The sequence below is a fragment of the Ahaetulla prasina genome, chromosome 2 (assembly GCF_028640845.1).
Source record: "Ahaetulla prasina isolate Xishuangbanna chromosome 2, ASM2864084v1, whole genome shotgun sequence".
NCBI classification, from domain to species: Eukaryota; Metazoa; Chordata; class Lepidosauria; order Squamata; family Colubridae; genus Ahaetulla; species Ahaetulla prasina.
The window spans coordinates 175,756,714-175,767,643 of NC_080540.1; positions in this window are offsets into that span (position 1 = coordinate 175,756,714).

Below are 10,930 nucleotides of genomic sequence, written 5' to 3' on the forward strand. Positions count from 1 at the left end.
AACACAGTGTTGGGAAATTGTTGCTATTTTTCAGCAAACGTAGGAAGAAGGGATTGGGGAGGTGCAAAAATGGAATTTGGAAGTCTGGAGAAGGTCTAGGATTTTTTTTTATATTTTTTTTGCCAACCTTGGAGTTGACAGTACTGAAACTGCTTGACCAAAGAACAGAAGACTGCCTAGATTAATACGTATCAGTCATGCTAAGCTAACCAAAAGAATTTCTTCTTTTATTATTTATTTATTTATCAAATTTTTATACCGCCCTTCTCCCAAAGGACTCAGGGCGGTGTACAGCCAAAGATAAGAAACAAGATATATACAATTAAAACCAACAATTAAAAACATAGCAAATTACAAAGGCTGATAATTTAAAAATTTAAATTTAAATTTTAAATTTTAAAAATATTAATAAAACCCCAATTTAAAATCAAAACTATTATGCCAGTCCCGCTTGAATAAATAAGTGTGTTTTTAGCTCACGATGATTAACATGATTAGCATGATCTAATTCTTGTCAATGAATGCTCAATGAACTATGAGATATATAGCATCATGAAAAATTGGAAGAGGGAGTGAGGAGTCTGGGAAAATAACGGAGGGGAGGAAAGATATAAACAGTCAGGAGACTAAAGATAAATCAGCTGGCAGTTAATTTTATAAACAGCAACTCATCACAGGTAGTGAGAAATTCAGGAAGAAGCACTTGAGCTCATTCAGAGACAGCTTTAGTGAACTCAGTATAAATAAAGGTTGGGAATTCCTCTTATGGTTTCCAAGGTTTTGCATCAGTGATGGGATTCGAAAATGTTTACTACTGATTATATGGGTGTGGCTTGGTGGGCGTGGCATGGTTTGGTGGGTGTGGCTTGGTGGGTGTAGCAGGGGAAGGTTTCTGCAAAATCTCCCTTTCCTCCCGATCAGCTGCGATTTGGGAGGCAGAGAATAGATGAAGGGAGGCCAGTCAGAATTTTTACTACTGGTTCTCCAAAGTACTCAAAATTTCCGCTACTGGTTCTCCAGAGTTGGTCAAAACCTGCTGAAACCCACCTCTGTTTTGCATGTTTCTCAACACCAGCACAGAAGACACCATGCAGAAGTCCATGTGATCCTTTCTTCTTTGAACTTGCCCAGCTGTGGGAGGCTTGACAAAATTGATCACTTATGGGAGAGCAGATTGCTATGTAGTATTGGCCTATGATGCTTTAATTCTCCAAGCAGCAACACCAGATTTTCTTACAAATAATGCAGAGCAGTGCTTTTCAAACGCAGCAACTGTAAAACGTGTTGACTTCAGAATTCCCAAGATGCTTTGGTGAGCATCTCAAATCATGAGAATGGACATAATAATGACAAGTGCATCTCTTTTCTGACTTCCAGATCCTGTCTCGCTGTGATATCTCTGCTGTGCAAGAGGTGCGTGATTCCAAGGGACTGGCTATTCAGGCACTACTGCAGAAGCTCAATAGGTACTAGTAAACAATTCTAATCATAATGTACCGCAGAATAAGGTGATTTGCAGACAATAACCCCATGGTGTGAAAGTATAGGATCACACTTTGAGCAGTGCACCAAAGAAAGAAAAGCATTAGAATCTGTAGCACTGATATCGTACCTATTATCCATATAGATTGTTTTAATTCTTCCATCATCTACATCTGACCTGCAGACTTATTCCATTCCCCAAAGCTCTGTTTATAGAAGTGAGATGGCTGCTTCTGGAGTTCTGAGGTTGGAGCGTCATCAAAGACAGAACATTCTTATTTAATGAATTGCAACCTTTGTACATCCCGAGGAAGACACTTATAGAATGTTCCCCTGAGATGTCAGTGTTACTGTGGCCAAGCCTTAAATACTATGTATATTACGTGGGAAGTTAAATGTATCTTGGCATTCTTCTGTATTGCAGTGAAATTATATTGTATTGATTCTAAAACAGGTAGAAAACAACCATAGCTTTTGGGACAAAGTATTTCCCTGTAAATATTAGTTTAGAATTAGGAAAAAAGAGAAACCACCACCAATGGTGATTTTATATCTTCTTTTGGAAGAGGTAATAGGCCATTTTCCTTAAATCTGGAACCAACTATACCAGAGGTCTTCAAATTTGGCAGCTTTAAGACTTGTGGACTTCAACACCCGGAATTCTGGAAGTTGAAGTCTACAAGTCTTAAAGCTGCCAAGTTTTAAGACCTCTGAACTATACAGTCTCAGAGGGAAGGTGGCATCTTTTTTTTTTTAAAAAAGTAATATGGTATCACTGATTTCCTCCTTTCCTGTCCCCCACATGGCAGGTATGATCCTTCTCATCACTACAGCTGCCTAGAGAGCAGACTTGGACGAAGCAGCTACAAAGAGCAATATGTCTTTATATATCGGTAATAATATCTGTGGATCTGGAAATAGCATTAAACCAGAGCTTCCAGTAACAAAGCCAACACTGGCTGAAGCATTTTCAGAAAGCTATTGTAACTGCTACCAAACTTTATCCTGTGTATCAACACTTAAATACCAGTCTTTATTCCCTAATATCTCTGTCCTGACTATGATTTATCTTCTCAATAGATTTGTTTGTGATTGATGATGAGCCATCAAGTTTATATCATCTCTTAATGATTACATAAATGTAGATAGATTTTATTTATTTATTTATTTATTTATTTATTTATTTATTAGATTTCTAGACTGCCCTTCTCCTGAAGGACTCAGGGCGGTGTACAGCCTTATTTAAAACACATAGATATACAATACAAATCCCAAATTTAAAATACATTTAAAATGAAATATTTAACAAGCCAATTTAAACTAAAATGGTCATAGACCGATATAAAACCCTTAGAATTTAAAAATTATAAATAAATTAGTACAATTAAAATTCAATTAAAATTCAATTAAACTAAATATTAAATTAAAATAGATATTTAGGCTAGTCCTGCCAGATTGAATAGTAGAGTCTTCAGTTCCCGCTTGAAGGTACGGAGGTCGGGAAGTTGGCGTAGCCCTGGAGGTAACTCATTCCATAGGGTCGGTGCTGCCACAGAGAAGGCTCTCCCCCTGGGGGCCACCAGCCGACACTGTTTGGCTGATGGCACCCGGAGCAGGCCCACTCTGTGGGAGCGCACAGGTGGTTGGGAGGCTATCGGTGGCAGAAGGCGCTCTCGTAAATAGCCCGGTCCTAAGCCATGGAGAGCTTTAAAGGTGAGCACTAGCACCTTGAATTGCACCCGGAAAGCTACCGGCAGCCAGTGCAGGCCGCACAGGATAGGTGTTATATGGGAGCAACGTGATGCTCCCACGATTACCCGCACAGCCGCATTCTGGATTAGCTGGAGCCTCCAGGTGCTCTTCAAGGGGAGCCCCATGTAGAGAGCATTGCAATAGTCCAGGCGAGAGGTAACGAGGGCGTGAGTGACCGTGCATAAGGAGTCCCGGTCAAGAAAGGGGCGCAACTGGAGCATCAGGCGAACCTGATAAAATGCTCCCCTGGCGACAGCCGTCAAATGTTCTTCTAAAGACAGCCGATCATCTAGGAGAACGCCCAAGTTGTGCACCCTTCCCTTGGGGGTCAGAACTTCACCCCCACAGTCAGCGAAGGCGTAAGCTGACTGTACCGGGACGCCAGAACCCACAGCCACTCTGTCTTGGTGGGGTTGAGTTGGAGCCTGTTCCTCCCCATCCAGACCCGCACAGCCTCAAGACAGTCCATCACCTCGACAGATTCGTTGGGGTGGTTCGGGGTGGAAATGTACAGCTGAGTATCATCAGCGTACAGATGATAATCCACCCCAAAACCGCGGATAACCTCACCCAGCGGCTTCATATAGATGTTGAACAGGAGAGGCGAGAGAACCGACCCCTGAGGCACCCCACAAGTGAGGAACCTAGAGGTTGATCTCTGTCCCCCTGCCAACACCGTCTGCGAACGGTCAGAGAGATAGGATGAGAACCACCGATAAACGGTGCCTCCCACTCCCAATCCCTCCAACCGCCGCAGCAGGATACCATGGTCGATGGTATCAAAAGCCGCTGAGAGATCTAACAGGACCAGGACAGAGGAACATCCCCTGTCCCGAGCCCTCCAGAGGTCATCCACCAACGCGACCAAAGCCGTCTCGGTGCTGTAACCAGGTCTGAAGCCGGACTGGAACGGGTCTAGAAAGACAGTTTCCTCCAGGTATTGGGGAAGCTGATATGCCACCACACTCTCAACAACCTTTGCCAAAAAGCGAAGGTTGGAGACTGGACGATAGTTCGCCAATACAGCTGGATCCAAGGAAGGCTTCTTGAGGAGGGGCCTCACCACCGCCTCTTTCAGGGCGGCGGGAAAAGTGCCCTCCAACAAGGAGGCGTTGGTAATTCCCAGGAGCCAGCCTCATGTCACCTCCTGTGTGGCCAGTACCAACCAGGAGGGACACGGGTCCAATAAACATGTGGTGGGATTCAGCCTAGCCAACAACCTGTCCATGTCATCGGGAGTCACAGGATAGAACTCAGCCCAAATAATATCCACAAGACTCGTCCCTGTCCCCTTGCCTGGATCTATCCAATCAGTGTCCAGCCCATCCCGGATCCGAGCGATTTTATTGGACAGATACTGTACAAAATCCTCAGCACGCCCCTGCAAGGGGTCCTCCCGAGCCTCCTGCAAAAGCAGGGAACAGGTCACCCTAAACAGGGTGGCTGGGCGGTTATCTGCCGATGCAATAAGAGCGGAGAAATAGCTATGTTTCGCCGCTTTTATCGCCACTAGATAGGTCTGAATATAAGACCTAACTAGTGTTCGGTCGGATTCGGTACGGCTGGACCTCCAGGCACTCTCTAGGTGTCTTTTCCGGTGCTTCATCTCCCTCAACTCCTTGTTATACCAAGGAGCTGGGCGAGTTCGGCGCCGGGTCAGAGGCCGGAAAGGCACGACGCGGTCCAAAGCCCTGGCAGCCGCCCCTTCCCAGGCAGCCACCAGTTCTTCGACCGAGTTGTGGGCTAGTTCCCCAGGAAACGGCCCAAGCTCCGTCAGGAACCTCTCCGGGTCCATCAGGCGCCTGGGACGGAACCATCGAACCGGCTCCGGCTCCCTGTGGCGGGGTGCAGCGGTTCGAAAGTCTAGCTAAAGGAGTAAATGATCTGACCATGACAAGGGTTTAACAATTAATTCCCCTAAATCCAGATCATTTAGCCACTGTCCCGAGATGAAAATCAAGTCCAGAGTGTTACTGCCAGTGTGGATGGGACCATTAACTACTTGGGTCAGGTCCAAGGCTGCCATGGAAGCAATGAACTCCCGAACTGCCATTGACGATTCGCCCACCGACAGCAAGTTGAAATCCCCCATAACCATAAGTCTGGGGGTCTCAACCGCCGTCCCGGCTATCATCTCCGACAGCTCGGGCAGGGCTGCTGCCATGCAGCAAGGAGCCAGGTACGTGACCAGCATGCCCACCTGTACCCCACAGCCCCACTTAACCAGAAGGGTTTCACAACCAGCTATCTGCAGGACAGTGACCTCCCTCGGTTCTAGACCCTCGTGAATAACAACCGCTACCCCCCCACCCCTACCCTGGGCCCTCGGTTGATGGAATGCCTGGAAACCTGGTGGGCAAATCTTGACCAGGGGAACCCCCCCTTCTGCGCCCAACCAGGTCTCCGAAATGGCCATCAGATCCGCCCCCCCTTGAATAAGATCGGCTATGAGGGGGGCTTTATTTACGACGTACCTGGCATTGCATAGCAGCAATCGAAGGTCCAGGTTCCTGGGGACATAGCCACTCGGGAAACGAGACAAGCTTGGGGGCCCGGAGCGCGCAATTGCTCGCAGACAGCGAGAGCGTACTCCCCGCACATGATATGAGCCCCCGCTTGCGCCATATCTGCCCCTCCCTCGTACCGTGCCAATAGATAAGCCCTTAAATGGTTGAGTTTTAACCTCCTCTGCTACCTCCGTATCAAAGACCTCCAAATCAGGAACCCTAGCAGGGACAAGCCTAACCCCCCGTGGGTGTCCCCCCCCCACCCAACCCCCCCCTCCCTCCCCATAAATGCTTATTAAAAAATTTAATAAAACACATATTTAAAAAACCCCTAAGCCTCTTCTTCGCTGCATGCCACCTCTCGGGATTCCAAAATCTCTAGGATGGTTGTCCCCAGTCTGGTCCTTCAAAAGAACCTCGGCCCCTACAATGCTATGTAACAGTAATTGTCCAAGGTGATTTGGGGAAGGCTGTCTCAAATCTAAATTCATTTTTGTATATGATGTAATGGTGAGTTCTCGGATTAAAATTCAGATAACAAGCTTTTAAAAATTCAGCTACAAGCTTTTCACTACCATCGGGGGAAAAACCTTCTTCTCTGGATTACAGGAAAGTTACAGGAAACTAGAAAAGTCCTAAGGAAATAGGGAGTGAATTGGTTCTCAATGTGAAATAGTATAATTGCCCAAAAATCTTATACTCCTTTCATTTCAATAAATCTTGCTAAAAAAGGTTCTGTGAGAATCATGCTTGGATCGAAATACTCTGAGGCAACTGTCAAAAGCCTGACATACCAAAGGAAACAAAATCCAGAGGAAGAGTCCATACTTCGGATAACGAACCCTCATGGACACAATCATTATATATCCTGATTATTTTTCTCACTGACAGTCGGGATGCTGTGTCAGTTATGGCTTGGTGCCAAGTTGGAGAGGAGGATGTCAGAGATTTTGCTAGGGGACCCTTTGCTGTGCGTTTCCATTCCCCATACACAGGTAAGTTAGTGGTTCTGTTCATAGAGCTAAGAACTTGTTTTGGGCAAAGGTTTCTTAAAGCCAGGACCTCAGCGGCCACCCAGTCAGATATGGCAAAAGAAAAAACATCAAGAACTGAAATCCTTGTATTTTGTAACCAGAACTTTCCAGCTGTGAAGCAGGTTTAGCACACGATTGTAAGAAATATAACCCAGTAAATATGGTGGAAACTGTGTCTGAGTTTTGTGGCTAATTGTTTTTTCTGCTCTATAGAGCACTAACTAATAATGGAAGAGTTAGTGGGGTTATAGGCAGAATGTTTTGTATCCTGTGCTTTAAAAAAGTACATTGGAGTAATAATTCAGCATCCTATCTTGACTGAGGTATTCAAGAACATCCAAGTAGTTTTTTGGACCAGTATTGATGATTTACAGTTACTAAATAGAAAAGCTTAATATAAATCTAAAGTGTACTGTATAATATACTTGAAGTCTAACATTTTGAATGCCCATAATTATTTGCAAACAACGAAAAGGACAAAAACAACGCAAGATACAATTGTGCCATGATATATGTTTATTTTGGGTCCAATTTTTGTTGCCATGAGGAAGTCCTTCTAAGGTGCTTGGAAGTGAACGGCTTTTTTTATGCCTTCACCTGTTAACTGATGTAGTCCCTGCAATTTTCTTGGCAAGGTTTTCAGAAGTGATTTGCCCTCTCCTGCTTCCTACAACTGAGACAAAGTGACTGGCCCAAGGTCACCCAGTTGGCTTTTGTTAAGGCGAGAACTCACAGACTAGTTTTTAGCTTGGTACCTTAATCACTACACTAAGCTGGTCTCTGCAAGTGTATTGGTAGATGTGAATAAATCCTTATCAGCTCATGTTGCCTGTATTGCTATCACCTCTACACAGTTGCTTCAGACTTTGTGCTACTCTTGCACCATACCTGTCCTCGGGAAGCCGTCCATGAGCTTGACCTGCTGTTTGAAGTATGCATGGAACTAATGCACTGGTGGAAAACGGAGGTACATTCTGGGAGCAGGGGTTGGATATTGCTGAACTAGACGAGCCAAGGAATGCTTCCAATCTTCCTTCCTGCTTCACCTTAATAGAATGTGATGGTGCTGGGAGACCTGAATGCAGGTGGTGCCTACATCCCAATGAGCGCGTGGGCCAGGATCCGCCTGCGCAATCACCCTGCCTTCCATTGGCTGATCAGCGACGAAGAAGATACCACCGTCAGCCACCGCACTTGCTGTTCTTACGACAGGTACTAAACTGCAGCGTTCAAGTTCAGCCATCTGCTTTCTCCAAAATGTTTCCATCATCCCACAGAGAGTCTTATCATTGGCAGCCTTAGAGACAAGCAGTCACTCATTAATAACACCATAGGGCTGCTCTATTGAATATTCTATTGAATGAAGGTTAGAAATGCAGGCAGAACACTTCTGAATCCCTTCCCCAGTCAGGCCTACCAGTCCTCCAGGAATGTTACACTGTTCTGCTTCCTGACACAAATTGGCCATTTGTAAAGTACCTTTCTGAAACCTGAGCCCAACTGTCACTGTTTTTCTCTTAGAATCATAGTTCATGGAGAAGAATTACTCTCTGCTGTTGTGTCCGGATCAGCAAAGCCATACAATTTCACAGAGGCACTTGGACTGTCTGAAGAAGAGGTGAACAGACTTGGTTATTCTCTCTCCTTTAAAAAAAAAAGGAATGTTTATATATGGCAAGCCTGAAGAACTCAGATTTTCTCATTTTTATAGGCCTTAGAAATCAGTGATCACTACCCGGTTGAGGTGAAGCTGAAGCTTGCTCCCAAGACCCAGCGGGAATTCTAAGTTGTCCACTAGCCTATTCTATAAAGTGAAGGGCAATGGGGAAAGTAAGTAATCTCTAACCTACACTAGGTCCCTACTAAATAAAGGTCAAATGGAGCCCAGGAGTAGGATGTTGTCAACTTGTATGTTGCTTTAGTCATAGAAGTGAGCTTCACTGTCACTTGCTTTTCGTTGTTTCCAATGTCAGTGTAATTTTTATTGCTCACTTTCAGTGTTGATCACCCCAAACACTGAAATAACTCCTAGGATTTCATGTCAGTGGCCAATTTCATTGCCTTGAATAGAGAGAACAGATCCGTTTTTCCAGTTCAAACAATGAATTTCTTTTGGGTGGGTCCCAGGTAGCTCTCACCATCCCATCTCTTTTCCCAGACAAAAGTCTAAAACTTCATCAAGGTGATCTCTTAAGGAGTCACAGACAGGAAATCCTGATTTCAGTGTTATGAAAAACAAACCCTCTTTGTAGGACTATACTGAGGGGACGCGGTGGCTCAGTGGGTAAGACGCTGAACTTGGAGATCGAAAGGTTGGTAGTTCAGTGGTTGGAATCCCTAGTGCCGTGTAACAGGGTGAGCTCCCATTACTTGTCCCAGCTTCTGCCAACCTAGCAGTTCGAAAGCACGTAAAAAATTTAAGTAGCAAAATAGGGACCAACTTTGGTGGGAAAGTAACAGCGTTCTGTGCACCTTTGACGTTTAGTCCTGCCGGCCACATGACCACAGAGATATCTTCGGAAAGTGCTGGCTCTTCGGCTTTGAAACGGAGATGAGCACCGCCCCCTAGAGTCAGGAACGACTAGCACATATGTGCGAGGGGAACCTTTACCTTTATACTGTAGATAGTCCTTACCAGTTCAACATTTCCATTGCTAAGCAAGCAGTGATTAAGTGAATTGTGTCCCATTTTTTGACCTTTCTTGCCAGTTAAGTGAACTCCTGCAGTTGTTCAGTTACTAAAACAATTTTTTAGCCAATCTGGCTTTTCCCCATTGACTTTGTCAGAAGGATATAAAAGATAACCGTATGACTCTGGGACACCGCAACAGTCATAAATGCACGCCAGTTGCCAAGCGCCTGAAGTTTGATCAGGTGACCATGGAGCTGCTGCAAGTCATGTGAAAAATGATCATAAGTCATTGTTTTCAGTACTCTTGTAACTTTAAGTCACTAAACAAATAGCTGTAAATCGAGGGCTACCTGTATAGTAGAGCCAGTTCTCCACAGTCTTGCTTTACTGGATGTGTTTGAAGCAAAAGAAAAAGTGTCTATGGATATTCTCAATCATCCAGGTCATGGTCATCCCAAAAATGCTTTCTTGAAAGTCCAGCTCCTTCTTGAAAATAAAGTACCTTTGAGGCAACCGAAAAAGTGGACCCAGTTATCTAAATAGTCTTTTGCAGCTGTGATATGCAGTAATAGTTATTTGTTATTATTTGCAGGAACAACGGTTTTACCACAAGAATGTTATCAAGGCACTAGCAGCAGAATAGGCTTTTGAGGTCCTACAGAAGAGTGCTGGAAGTTTATTATCTATATTTGAGAATGTAAGTTTGATTAGTATAATATTTGATAAAAATTCAGTTGTCTGAAACTCTCCAAGTTAAAATGCCATTGCCAATCTTAAGATAAAAATAGGCTTAACATGCAATCAAGATGTTACTTAACAAATTTAAAATCCCCCACAAAATATGTATTGCTTGTTTACACTAAACAGTTTTTTTAGCCTATTTTAGGCTAAAATGAAATTATTTTGTGACTCAGAACTCAGACATTTAATCAAGTAGGTTAAATCGTAAGTTTCTGGACAGTTGCTATGTTGTGTGAACATAGGTGTCTCCTTAGATTTAGGATGCTGTACAAACCAAACCATCAAATCACATTACGGTTGTTAGATTCATATCCTGTGTGAAGTCAGCCATTCTGGCTTGTAGAATATGGTTCATGGATATACCATGTTGTGTGAACCCACTTTACCCAATAAACTGTGGTAAAAAGAACTACGGCTTAAATCTAATTTATGGTCCCATTAACATATTGATTCAAAAGGGAGCATTTCAAATAGCTTTTTCTGCCCAAGTAACCGTTTTAAGAACAGACATTTCAGAAACAAGGACAGATAAAATAATTTCAAATAGCAGAGATGTCAAGGACTCCTTGCCCTTCATATGAACAGGAAGTAACTTAAAATTTGGAACTCCTTCTGAATCATTTATCATTTACATTTTTATTGTTTGTCAATCTTGTTTTTAAAATTGTCTCTATTTCCCTTAACCTATGTTAGTCCCAGAATGTCTTGCTATCCTCAGTACAAAACCGTTTGGGATGAGTTCGATTCTGTGACTCCCGAGGACGTGGACAGGCTGCTGGGGA